Below are 14,408 nucleotides of genomic sequence, written 5' to 3'. Positions count from 1 at the left end.
CCTTCCTCTCGCCTCTGTCGTGCTTTAACTTTTACCCCTTCTGTGGTTCCTGTTCCTCCTCATCGCCTCCCACTTTGTCCAACTATCCCGTCTACAGGATTCTCTTTCCGTTCGTATTTCTAATGTTTCTCTTTGCATTGTTCCTTCCTTGGCTCCCCTGTGGAGAGTCCCCTGTGAAGATCATATATCAGACGTCACCCTATCCCCACTGGATTTTGAAGAAGCCATAAACAGTATGCCTATGCACTCTGCACCAGGCCCGGATTCCTGGAACTCCATATTCATAAAGAACTGTAAAAAACCACTATCGCAGGCCCTCCACATTCTGTGGAGACAAAGCCTAGATACTGGCGTTATTCCTGTTATACTAAAAACAGCAGAGATAGCACCACTTCATAAAGGAGGAAATAAGGCAGAAGCAAAAAATTACAGACCGATAGCATTAACATCGCACATCATAAAAATTTTTGAGAGAGTGCTAAGAAGTAAAATCACAAAATACATGGAATCGCAGCAACTCCATAACCCCGGACAACATGGTTTCAGAACAGGGCGCTCTTGCCTGTCGCAGTTGCTGGACCACTATGATATGGCATTAGATGCTATGGAAGAAAAACATAACGCGGATGTAATTTACACAGATTTCGCAAAAGCTTTTGATAAATGTGACCATGGTGTTATTGCACACAAAATGCGTTCAAAAGGAATTACCGGAAAAATAGGCAGATGGATCTACAATTTCCTGACCAAGAGAACCCAATGTGTAATAGTCAACAAAATAAAATCCAGCCCATCAACTGTGAAGAGCTCAGTCCCCCAGGGTACTGTGCTTGCTCCAGTACTTTTTCTCATCCTCATTTCGGACATAGACAAGAACACAACCTATAGCACTGTATCATCCTTTGCAGATGACACTAGGATCTTCATGAGAGTAGGCAACATAGAGGACACGGCGAACCTCAAGTCAGATGTAGATCAGGTCTTTCTATGGGCTACAGAAAATAATATGGTGTTTAACGAAGATAAGTTCCAGCTCATGCGCTATGGAAAAAATGAAAATATAAAAACGGAAACCACGTACAAAACTCAGGCAAATCATAACATAGAACGTAAAGGCAATGTAAAGGATCTGGGTGTACTCATGTCGGAAGACCTTACCTTTAAAGAACACAATAAAGTAGCCGTCACAACTGTATGAAAAATGACAGGTTGGATAACAAGAACTTTTCACACTAGAGATGCTATACCGATGATGATACTTTTCAAAGCGCTTGTGCTCTCTAGAGTAGAGTACTGCTGCACAATGACAGCACCTTTCAAAGCTGGAGAAATTGCTGACCTGGAGAGCGTGCAGAGATCCTTTATTGCTAGAATCCACTCAGTAAAACATCTAAACTATTGGGACCGACTAAAGAGCCTAAAACTGTACTCCCTTGAGCGCAGGCGGGAGAGATACATAATAATTTACACGTGGAAAATATTAGAGGGGCTGGTCATAGCCCCTCTAATATTTTGCATACATAAATAACATCACATGAGACCAGAAGACATGGCAGGATGTGCAGAATACCCCCGGTGAAAAACAGAGGTGCAACTGGTACTCTGAGAGAGAACTCTATCAACATCAGAGGCCCGAGACTGTTCAACACGCTTCCACTACACATAAGTGGCATAACTGGCCGACCCCTCACAGTGTTCAAGAGAGAACTGGATAAGCACCTCCAAAGGATACCTGATCAACCAGGCTGTGACTCATACGTCAGGCTGCGAGCAGCCGCGTCCAACAGCCTTGGTGATCAGTCCGGCAACCAGGAGGCCTGGTCGACGACCGGGCCGCGGGGACGCTAAGCCCCGGAAGCACCTCAAGGTTCCTACGGTTCTGAAACGCCTTTTTCTTGAGCACTTTTCTTTGTACTCCCACTCTGTTTCCATCTTCACCGTTGGGTCTAAGTCTGTGAACGGTGTGGGCTATTCTGCTGTTTTTCCTGACCGCACTTATGTGTCGCCTCCCTTTGGAGGCTAGCGTCTTCACAGCAGAATTTCATTCTATTCTCTATGCTCTCCGTTTCTTGCTTTCTCATTGTCAATCCTTCTTTGTGGTTGTAGTTGACTCTCGTAGTGGCCTCATGGCTCAAGGGGTCCTTTAATCCTGTCCATCCGGTGGTCATAGAGATTCAACATTGGCTGCTTCTTATCTCTAGTAAATTTAAATCTGTAGAGTTTTGCTGGGTTTTCTTGAAGTTATCTTGAGATGATTTCGGGGCTTTAGTGTCCCAGCGGCCAGGTCCTCGACCAGGCCTCCACCCCCCAGGAAGCAGCCCGTGACAGCTGACTAACACCCAGGTACCTATTTTACTGCTAGGTAACAGGGGCATAGGGTGAAAGAAACTCTGCCCATTGTTTCTCGCCGGCGCCCGGGATCGAACCCGGGACCACAGGATCACAAGTCCAGTGTGATGTCCGCTCGGCCGACCGGGGTTCCCAGCCATATTGGTGTTTCTTTAAATGAGTGCGGATGCTGCCTCTAGAGAAGCAATCCATTCTTGTCCCATCTCCTGTAAAGGTATTCCTTATTCCGACTTTTATCCAGTTATTCATTCCTCCATCTTTGCCCGTTGGCAGCGTTGTTGGTCTTCTGTAGTTGGTAACAAGCTGCGTACTCCCAAACATAGTGTATCCCTGTGGCCTGCCTTCCTGCCACTGTAACCGGCGGTGGGAAATGGCTCTAGCAAGGTTGCGCATTGGCCATACTCGCTTAACTCACCGTCACTTAGTTTGCACAATTAGGAGCAGGGCGGGGCTCCATTGAGTTGTCCCTCTTGCAGTTGTGTATATCCTTGTTGAATATCCTGACTTCCAGGACGTGCGTGTGCCTTGCTTGCCGACAGTCCCTTGTGGGTCACTTGTCCCTCGCTAGAATTCTTGGTGAATCGAATACTTTTGATTTCGTTCACCTAATGCGTTTCTGTTCTCGTATTGGCATTTTTGGTGATATTTAGCGCCCTCAGATTATTTTGCACTTTTTTTTTTTTTTTTGAGATATATACAAGAGTTGTTACATTCTTGTACAGCCACTAGTAAGCGTAGGGTTTCAGGCAGGTCCCTGGAATACGATCCCCTGCCGCGAAGAATCGTTTTTTCATCCAAGTACACATTTTACTGTTGCGTTAAACAGAGGCTACAGTTAAGGAATTGCGCCCAGTAAATCCTCCCCGGCCAGGATACGAATCCATGACATAGCGCTCGCGGAACGCCAGGTGAGTGTCTTACCACTACACCACGGAGACTGATGCTTTGATGGTGCTACATAGCCTTCCCGGTTTGGTCCCTTCTTTTGATAATTACTTACTCTTCGCTGACCTCACTAACCTATACACTTGTTGACCGAATGAACAAGATGCGTGAACACCAAAGATTAAACACAGATGTGCACTATTGTAACGGGTACCGCCCTCAACCTTCAATTCTGGTGAACGCTGGCCGTTATTTAACCGATCTGTTGTTCATTGTTTTATTCTTACTGTAACCTCTAGCCCAATGATTCCTTGTAACCTTGGTGGTTGATCACAAAGGCGCCACAAAACGAGGACACTGTACCTTTCATCTGCAAGTAAACTCACTAGAGACTTTAATAGCTGCCACTGCCTGACTTCAAAACCCACTGAATGCAATTACCCCAACTGACTGCAAAGCAGGAAACAGCCAATTGGTGTAGAGTTGCAGAAAGGACATCTGTAATATGTTGAAGGGGGATAGAGTTTGCTTTAAGTGCGGTTCAATTTAAACAGAAAGAGAATAAATATTAAATAGACTAAGGGGTATTTATAGAGCTCACAAGAGTTCTTACAACACTTACTCACAAGAGTTACTTACAACACAAGAAATATATAAAATAGGGAATATTTACTAAACAATTCAAATCACTTTATTATTTTGTACACAAAATAGTACCTGAACACCCCCTAAACTGAAGTATCCCTACCTTGAGGCAATGGTTATTTACTCTGGTTTACTATAAAATGTATTTAATTCAACCGACATTACCTTAATTACAAGCCCAGACCAGATGTTAAGCCTTTGCGTCTGGAGGTGGTGTTGACCACCAGGATCGTGCCAGCCACATTGATCTCAACTTCCTTGACCTCCAGCAAGCAAGCTGACCAATGGCTGGTTGCCAAAAAAAAATTCAACGATAATTATCTAGACTCTCCTGCCCTGGGTCACTAAAGGTGACTGAATCCATTTTTCCAATTGAGGTTCAATTATCTCTGTAAATTACCAAGGGTACTATCAATTATCCTACTGAGTAATAACACGAACTTCCCAAATGTAAATGAACTGACAAACAAGTTGATCGGTAGCCATTTAGCACCACTGAGGCTGCTACTGAGCCGCGAGTGTGTCATGCGTCTACCAGAAACTAGTTCACTTATTCTAAATTAGTCATCTGCACTTGTCCCAGAATCCTCGTCACTTTAGAAAGAACTACTACATAGTTCCTTTCTTTGTGAATAGCTTGGATCAAGTCTCCAATATACAATACTCTCAAAATTAAGTAATACCCTTTCATATAGCAAATTAACTAAGATGGAGTCTCGGAGTAGAAAGGTTTTGAGGAGAGGGTGGGAGTGAGGCTGCGTCCCTGGTGACCTGGCTAAAGTCAGTGTTGCCGCCTCAAAAGTCAAGCAGCTCTGCTATGTACTAAATTCCCGGCTGAAAACCTACCTGACTATATACTACTTAACTCCTTCAACATACAATTAAGGAGTACACAATCTATTCTTTGAAAGGGCTACCTCAAGATGGAATTTTACATACAAAACTACACGTGACACATTTTTAATCTCTACCCTAGCACTGAGGTGTTATGTCCTGGCCAAGCTGGAAGTTCAGTCCTGCAGTAACAAACGTGCGGGCGTGTTTATACAATCCAGTTTATTAAGAATATATGATTATGAAGTTAGGCTGTTACAGTGGCTTGTCTGGCTTTGATCATGCTCTGTATTTCGGCTTTCCTAGCAGTGCAGTCCGGTGGAAGGGCAATATGGGCGTCTCCACATAGGTGACAGCATGGGAACTCAGCTTGACAATTCCTGTAGTGGGAAGCAGGCAGAGGAAGAGACTTCAGTGGTAGTCTCGACCACTGACAGACGCAACAATTAAGGTGTTTTCCATATTTCTGGTAGGTCTTCCGTCTCCAGTGACCTACTATACACTATGGAGAGTGGCAGAGTGCTGCTGCACACTTTCAATACCCATGGTGAGTTTTCGTCCGTGCCATCGGCCTTTCTCACGTCCAGATCCAACAGATGCCTCGACGTGAGAGGCATCAAAAATAAAAAAAAGACAGGAACAAAATCAGTTCCTGTCTGATTTTGGCTCTGTTATCTGTAAAAATGATGCTACTACCTTTGCAGCTTCTCTGTGGTATGCTCGGGTAGAGCGATACCACATCAGTTAGTACTCAAATTGTATGACGGTTGGGATACAGCCAATCACAATCGAGTAGGTCTCTGACGTCCTTCCCTACAGAGCTGGAAGTGTCCGCTCTGGAGGCAAGGTCAGTATTCTCACAAGCCCAGAGTAGGTAGGACCTCGGCAGTCTATAACTATACACTGTTACCTTACTCAAACTGTTGAAGTGATCTACTGTGTATTCTCTACAATCCAGCAAGAACCATACATCAAAAAGGTAACGAATACATCCATGGAGAAAAGGTAGGCCCCTCTCAGGACGGGGCCTCTAATTTCTGCACTTTTGTTGAGGAAATCTGTCGTATCTTGGATTCTTTCCGGCAGTAGACGTAACAAGGGGTTCAGGAGGGCTGTGCAGATCCAGTCTACCGGCCTTGTTGGGGCCCGGCAGCCGCTTAGAACCGGTCTCCATTGCCACGTTCCTGTTTCTTCTAGTGATTTATGGAACTTTGGTAAAAGGTAGAGGTGGGGAATAATAGATTCAAAAGCTGGGAAGAAATCTCTCGCCCCTGCCTGCATGAATCCTCCTTTCCCGTCCCTAGTTTTGTTTTCAAACAGCTTGAGGACTATCCTTTTACTCCTCGTTTGGGGGGTTTCAAAGCGCTGCATCCTGGTTGTGTATCAGTTTGTAGGCTGCAGTGTCTGTTAGGGGCCACTGCATCTCGTGCCTGTAGTTGTTCTTTCTCCAGACGACGACAGCACCTCCCTTGTCCATCGGCTTTATCACAATACCCGAACGTCCCTTCAGCGTTGATAGGGCGTCCCTCTCCTCCCTTGCGAGATTGCAGTTGCGTTGGTGTTCCGCACTGCACTTGAGGTCCACCATCACATGCTGGATTACCGGTTTAAGGCCTACTAGGTTGTAGTTTGGGCACTGGACTGGTTTGTTGTGGGAGGAGGTACCTGAAAGAGCGAGAGTTTAATTCTTTTAATTGCTCCCTGTGACTTACCTTGCTCCGGCCAGAGGTTGCTCCAAATTTGGTTGATACTAGTTATCAAGTTGTTGCAAAGATCTTCTATCATATCTCTTCTTCTTATGCGCCGGAGGGAGTATCACGAACACGAGTCCCCTTTCCAACAGTTTCCTCTCCTGTTCAGTTAAGGGTACCTCAGAGACAACTGTCTGTTTCAGTTGTCCTCTTCTATGCCTTAATTTGTGTCGTTTCATGAGTTTCTCCGATCTACACCATTATACCCTCTGTCTCTGTCTCCTCCCTGTTAGTCTCGGTTCATGCTGTTCCAGCGCCTGGGTCTGTTGTTGTTCTCCCAGATTGTTGCCTCTGCCCCTGTTTCTGAATTTTTTTTAGCCCCTATTATTATTATTACCTCCCTGTCTGTTGTGTTATTGTTGTTGTTCCAGGAGGAGTAGTCTATGATGTTATTGCCTCTGTTGTCGCCTGGGGTGATCCTGTTCTGGCATCTGTTGTCGCCTGTCCCGTTCCTGTTACCCTAACTTCGGTTTTCTCCAGATCTGTCTCTGTTGTTTCTCGCTTGGTTGCCACATGGTTTCTCATGATGAATCTCTCCATCCGATTCGTGATCTGTCTGTTATTCCTACCTTGCCTGTTGTTGTTCGCCGAGGTGTCCCGTTGGAACACCTCGGCGGATGGTGCGGGTGGCTCCATCTGTTCGGGTCTCTTCTGGGTGGGAAGGGAGGTTGTTGTAGGACAGGCCTGCTTAGAATAGGGGATAGAGGGATATTGTCGTCATTGTTCATCAGGAGCACTGAACGTAAGGGGTTTTTGGGGCCACTTGTTTTTGTTGTGGCTGTGGCTGCACCTGTTCTAGGGCTTTGTCCACTGCTGTAGTCAGGCAAACAGTGTACCGTTCTGAGGGTTTGAGAAAAAAACTTGTGTGACGTCTGTCCTGAGCACATCATGAGACTTCCGTAATATGGTCTTTCGAGGGTCCTTGGTTTCGGAGTTGTCTTTCGTCTGAAACCTTTTCATTAGGTTGTACCTATTCTTACCTGGTCCCAACCTCGTATTAGGAGGCGGGCTACGATGAGCTCGATTTTGGCCATTTCTCTCGTATGTGAGGCTTTGAGGAGGAGCGTGTATGTCGCCATTGACGCTCTGGGGCCGGATTCAGGAAGGTACTTACGAAGGTTTTTCTTCTTAGCTACGAATGTTTTCCTTCTTAGCGCCTTCGTGGCGGCTACGGCGGTATTCAAGTAGCTACACTAAGTGGAAAAACCTTCGTAAGTTCATTCCGGGATCTAAGTGTGGTTTCGACCACTTGTAGCTTTACATAAACTGGATATAACTCAATTTTTCTCTACTACATAACACTGGGATCGATTTTAAGATTTTGGAACATAAACAAAAGATTATAAAAATTGAATCTAGTGAAGAGGAGTCCTTCATGTTAGTTATATATGCATTCTCTGCTTGAAACTTAAAGTAAATATGTCTTTTATGATAGTAGAATTAGTTTTATAATAGCAAGATATTATACCCATAGTTATTAAGTAAATAAACACTGCTGAACATGAAATATGAGAGAAGGTGATGAGCCCTGCCTGATGGGATCATTTACTATCACCAAATGCCCCTGTTCACCTAGTAGTAAGGGTGTACCTTAGCTATACATACCCATTTCTAATTTATTTAGTTTGGTTTTATTTTGAAATTAAATCTGGGTGAGACATAAACTAAAAATATGCTGCACAAATGATGTTAGGTAATGAGAAGGGTAAAATGTCAAAAACTTTATTCATTGAATACTTAAAGCTATAATTATGACTATATAGACTATTAAAAAAGAGAGAGGGAAGTAGGGGTCCAAGACCTCTTCCTGTTATACAATTTGGGTGTGGAACAAGTAATTATCAAAAGAAGGCACCATGCTGGGAAGGCTATGTATCAGTAAGGCAGTGAGGTGAGGCAGCTACTTATTTGAGAAATGCCTATTTTATTTACCTTATAAGCTGAGGCAACTTATTTTATTTGAGGAATACTCAGCTGATTCCTCTACATTTAGCATGGAACAAATTTGTGTCCAAGACCTCTTCATGTTACACAATTTGGCTGTGTGTAACCAAACTAGAAGTGCTCTACAAATCAAGGGACCCAGAATGTGGAATGACCTCCCGAATCATGTCAAAGGCTGTACCTCTCTCAACCAGTTTAAGAGTTAAACCAAGTACTGCCTAATTAACTCCATGTAACCTAACTTGCCTCCTAAATGTCAACCCATGTCTTGCTATTTTTTAAACAACGCTGTTCACCAACATGTGCTGATTTATGCTATGTTAACCCCCCTTTTTGTATTTTTTATTCCTTCTTTCAACACAATTTATACTTAATCCCAATTACTATTGAGTTTTAGTCTGTGTTTTTTCCCCCACACCTTGCCCGAAATGCTATGAGTATTAGTGGCTTTAGGTATTGTATGTATTAGCTCTGTCTATAAATCCAATATCTATTATATTTGTAAATCAACTGTATGTACTTTTCCTGAATAAAATGTTATTATTATTTTTTTTTAATCAGTAAGTATTAAAAGAAGGCACCAAGCTGGGAAGGCTATGTAGCACCATTGTGTGTAACAATAAACCAAATTTTTTTTAGCAAATAATGCACCTGTATGGTAAAACAAATCCTGTCAGCTGTAAAAATATTGATGCAGTTATTTAAATGAAAAATATAATGAAAGAAATATTACTGGTTTATTTTTATCTTATCTTTTTGTACTGTACAGTATATCCAAGGAAGTGAAAAATTGAGACATAATGCACAATTTAATGAATGATTAGCATGGATTAGCAGTTCAAAAGAAATATGACTATTACATATCAACATGAGATCTTAATAATCCATGGTCAACATGATTTAATAAGGAAAATACAGTACTGTATTAGTAATAATACAAACTATAATTTAAAATCTTTATTACTGATTTTTTTATTAAGAAGATTAGGTATACACAGCAATGTGCTGCTACCCTATTCTATATGGAATATTACACAGTGTAGATAAAAAACTAGCTATAAGTTTATCTAATACTCCCATCTCACAGGATGGTTAGACATACTGTACATGGAATCAATTTAGAAAATACCAGCCTCAATACAAAAAACAAATCAATCTATCCCTTTTTTAAACAAAGAAGATTCATCACTCGAAAAAGGTAACAAGGTTTCCGTAGGTGAACCTGCGGAAGGATCATTACAGCTTGTGACGCGAGAGCTGCAACCATCGGCTCGTCGTCGTCGTTCGAGTATTCTTCAATGCTAATTTACCTCGCATCGACACCACCAAGACCCGCAACCAGGACAAGGTGGAAGATTTTGCTCACGTGCTCGAGGAAGCTCTCCCTGGCCCAGCTGGGGTCACTGCCTGTAAAAGATGGGAGCACTTCAGAGACGCTGTGTTCAACGCTGCCATTTCCACCTTTGGCAAGAAGACCAGCAGGTCGGCAGACTGGTTCGAGGCTCACTCGGAAGAGATGACACCTGTAATCGAAGAGAAGAGAAACGCCTTGGCAGCCTACAAAAGCCTGCCCAAGTCAGCGCAACTTACAGATCCTTCGGACCGTCCGCTGCAAAGTGCAGCAGAGCGCCAGGCGATGTGCCAACAACTATTGGCTCCAGCTCTGCTCCCAGATACAGACTGCAGCGGATACAGGCAATGTAAGGGGAATGTATGACGGCATCAAGCAGGCCCTCGGCCCAATCCAGATGAAGACCGCTCCTCTGAAATCTGCCACTGGCGAGGTGATTCAGGACCAGACACTGCAGCTGAAGCGCTGGGTCGAGCACTACTCTGAGCTATATGCCAGGAACAATGTGGTCACCGAAGATGCCCTGAGCGCCATTGAGTGTCTGCCTGTGTTAATGGAGCTCGACAGTGAACCGACCCTGGAAGAACTCTGCGATGCCCTAGACTCCCTTGCTTCTGGCAAAGATAGCATTCCTGCTGAGACCTTGAAGTGCTGCAGAGGTAGCCTGCTCATGGAGCTGCATGAAATTCTCTGCCTCTGCTGGGAAGAAGGAGAGGTGCCACAGGACATGAGGGATGCCAACATCGTCACACTGTATAAGAATAAAGGTGACAGGGGCGACTGCAACAACTACCGTGGAATCTCCCTCCTCAGTATTGTCGGAAAGCTGTTTGCTCGAGTCGCATTGAAGAGGCTCCAAGTACTTACAGAGAGAGTCTATCCAGAATCACAATGCGGATTCAGAGCTGGCAGGTCCACCATCGACATGGTCTTTTCCCTCAGACAACTGCAGGAGAAATGCAGGGAACAGAAGCAGCCACTCTTCGTAGCCTTCATAGATCTGACGAAGGCCTTCAACCTCGTCAGCAGGGATGGCCTGTTCAAGATCCTCCCCAAGATCGGATGCCCACCCAGGCTCCTCAGCGTCATCAGATCTTTCCATGAGAACATGAGGGGCACCGTGGTCTTTGATGGCCTAACATCAAACGCCTTTGACATCCGAAGTGGAGTAAAGCAGGGCTGCGTACTGGCTCCAACCCTATTCGGGATTTTCTTCGCAGTTATGCTGCGGCACGCCTTCGGATCTGTCACGGAAGGCATTTACCTCCGGACCAGGTCGGATGGAAAGCTCTTTAACCTCGCCAGGCTGAGAGCCAAGACGAAGGTTCGGCTGAGGTGTCTGCGCGACTTCCTTTTTGCCGACCACGCAGCAATCACTGCCCACTCAGCTGAAGACCTCCAACGGCTCATAATCCACTTCAGCGAGGCCTCTCAGGCTTTTGGACTCACCATCAGTCTGAAGAAAACGCAAGTCATGGGACAAGGAGTGGACTCCCCACCTGACATCGACATCTCTGATTCCAAACTGGAAGTCGTTCACGACTTCGTGTACCTGGGCTCCACAATCTCTGACTCCCTCTCTCTTGATACGGAGCTAAACAAACGCATCGGTAAGGCATCTACTACCATGTCCAGACTGGCAAAGAGAGTGTGGGCCAACAATAGGCTAACTGAGCATACTAAGATTCAGGTTTACAGATCCTGTGTCCTGAGCACTCTCCTTTATGGCAGTGAGTCTTGGACACTCCGCGCCCGTCAGGAAAGACAGCTGAATGCCTACCACATGCGCTGCCTTAGACACATCTTGGACATCACCTGGCAGGACAAGGTGACAAACAACAACGTCTTGGGGAGAGCAAGAATCACCAGCATGTACACAATGCTGAAACAGAGACGAATGCGCTGGCTCGGGCACGTTGTGCGAATGGGCGACGGCTGGATCCCCAAGGATCTCCTGTACGGAGAGCTGAGGCAGGGAAAGCGTCCAATAGGCAAGCCCCAGCTACGGTACAAAGACGTATGCAAAAGGGACCTGAAAGCCATGGACGTCGATCTTTCTATATGGGAGACACTGGCTGCAGACCGTTCAGCCTGGAGGCAGTCTGTTCAAAGAGGTCTCTCCAAGTTCGAGGAGTCACTTGCCAAGGAATCGGAGGCAAAGAGACAGAGAAGGAAAGCCGGTAGCCGGGAAGACAGACCAGAATCGGACTTCGTTTGTGCTCGGTGTGGGATGGACTGCCACTCTCGGATTGGCCTCATCAGTCACACCAGATGCTGCACCAGGATTGACAACTAGGGCGCAACTCCATAGTCTCCCGAGACTGAAGGATGCCTACTACTAGATAAAAAACTAGCTATAAGTTTATCTAATACTCCCATCTCACAGGATGGTTAGACATACTGTATATGGAATCAATTTAGAAAATACCAGCCTCAATACAAAAAACAAATCAACTCTGACTAAACAACTCTTCGCGATTTTCACAAGAGGTAAGCACTGAATCATGGAAACATTATATAATAATTACTTTTACCAGTTTCTACAAGACTCCTCTCAAACAATGTATTTTTAAACATGTTTAGGTATACACAGCAATGTGCTGCTTCCCTATTCTGTATAAAGGACCACACAGTGTAGATCAAAAACCAGCTACAAGCTCATCCAACATCCTCACCTCACAGGATGGCCAGTCATACATGGAATTAGGAGAGAACAAAATACTTAATACTGATCTATTAGCCTCCACTGGCAAAATCTGGGTGCATCACAAGAATATCTTCCAATATTCCTGAGTGTATGAAGTAATTAAAGAGCTCAAAATAACTCATACCATTTGGTATGAAGTCACTGATAACAGGGCAGTCACAGATATAGTGTTGGAGAGTATGTTCTCTCAAGTAGGACTGAAAACAGATGTTTTTTTTTCCACCAAGAGGGCTATAAACCCATGGAACTGCCTACCCGCTGAAGCCGTAAATGCCAAATTCCAGCTAAAAAATATCATTAAGACAATTGGCGGGCCCTTTAACAAGCCGCCGGCTTTCTGTCCTCTTCGAGGCCACTAGATAGTGGCCCTTGGGTAAATTCAGTAAATATATACAATAATTGTCAGCGCATCTTCCGAGCAACAAGGACAGCTACACAGTATCTCTTAGAATTACGTAGGTATATCTTGAGGTTATCTTGAGATGATTTCGGGGATTTAGTGTCCCTGCGGCCCGGTCCTCGACCAGGCCTCCACCCCCAGGAAGCAACCCGTGACAGCTAACTAACTCCCAGGTACCTATTTACTGCTAGGTAACAGGGGCATTCAGGGTGAAAGAAACTTTGCCCATTTGTTTCTGCCTCGTGCGGGAATCGAACCCGCGCCACAGAATTACGAGTCCTGCGCGCTATCCACCAGGCTACGAGGCCCCCTACCAGGCTACGAGGCCCCCTACGAGGTAAACAACAAATGTAACATATTTGTTTACTACAATGTCGGTGCTGGCTGTAGAAGTTGAAAAAACATTGTTTTACTTCGAAATATACTAATTTTATAAGAAAATTCGACGTAAATAGGAGGCAGTAGAGCTCCGATAAGCCAGCGCTAAATCTTCAATATGAAGAATGTTGCTGCTCTCTGATTGGCCAAACGAAACACAGTAGTGACCTCTAACGGCACGCAGGTGAACCAACAAATTTCTTCCTAAGTGGACGTTATTGAATTGCACCTAAGCATCTTCTTAGGGCACACTTAGAAACCTTCGTAGCAAACCCACTTACGAAGAAATACACAGAGCTTCCTGAATCTAGGTCCAGGCCTGTTCCATGTTCAATCTGTTTAGACAGCTGGCTAGACCTGGTAGAATTGGGAGACCTGCTGAATAAAAATGGGAAACAAACCTGTAGGGCAAGGTATTCGGAGACCGTGTTTAGCCTCACTGTCATTGGGCAAACGTCAACCTGTCTTTTAGATATTCTATAGTTGTAAAAATTGGTTTTACCAGGGCTATAATTTCTAAGTCCTCCTGTTGGAAAAAACTGTTAACCTCATAGAGGTCAGGTCTTTCCATAGTCTTGTGCACTTGGACTGCTATATCACTCTCCTGGAGGAGCTCCTCCGGATTTGGGGTGGTGGGTGGGGTGTTCAAGTGCCGTCGACCCTGGTCCCGTTACTCTCCTGTCTCTCAAGATTCCCTGGAGGGTGTCTTCAGGAAGTTAAGGTCTCTATTTGTATTTGTGTCAAGATCTCAAGTATCCCATACTCCCACTAATGTTCGGAGGTGCTAGGGAGAGAATCCTTGAGAGCTTCCGTAATTGTTCCTGGTAGGGACTCGGAAATAGTTAACTCGGCCACCACTGGCCTCCTCGCTTTCGATGTCGAGGGTTGGTTTAGTGAGGCTTCTCGTGTTCTCTTCGTTCATACTGCGTCAATCTCTATTCTGGCTCTACAATGCAATGAAACTTCCAACATTTTTAACACTCAAGAATGGAAAAAAAAAAAGTTATAGGTTTTTTCTTCTCTTTTTGGTTCGTGTATGTGAGAAAAAGTCTCGAAAAAAGCATAAACAGTATTTCTCTCTGTAATGGAGTCACTCTCCCTTGCCCTCTGGGGGGGGGGGGAAGTCCTTCTACCAGAAAACTGAGGGGAAAAGCCTTTTGTGTC

Source organism: Procambarus clarkii, chromosome 12 (genome assembly GCF_040958095.1).
Source record: "Procambarus clarkii isolate CNS0578487 chromosome 12, FALCON_Pclarkii_2.0, whole genome shotgun sequence".
NCBI classification, from domain to species: Eukaryota; Metazoa; Arthropoda; class Malacostraca; order Decapoda; family Cambaridae; genus Procambarus; species Procambarus clarkii.
The sequence above is the reverse complement of the archived record's forward strand: the minus strand, read 5'-3'. Positions refer to the sequence as shown.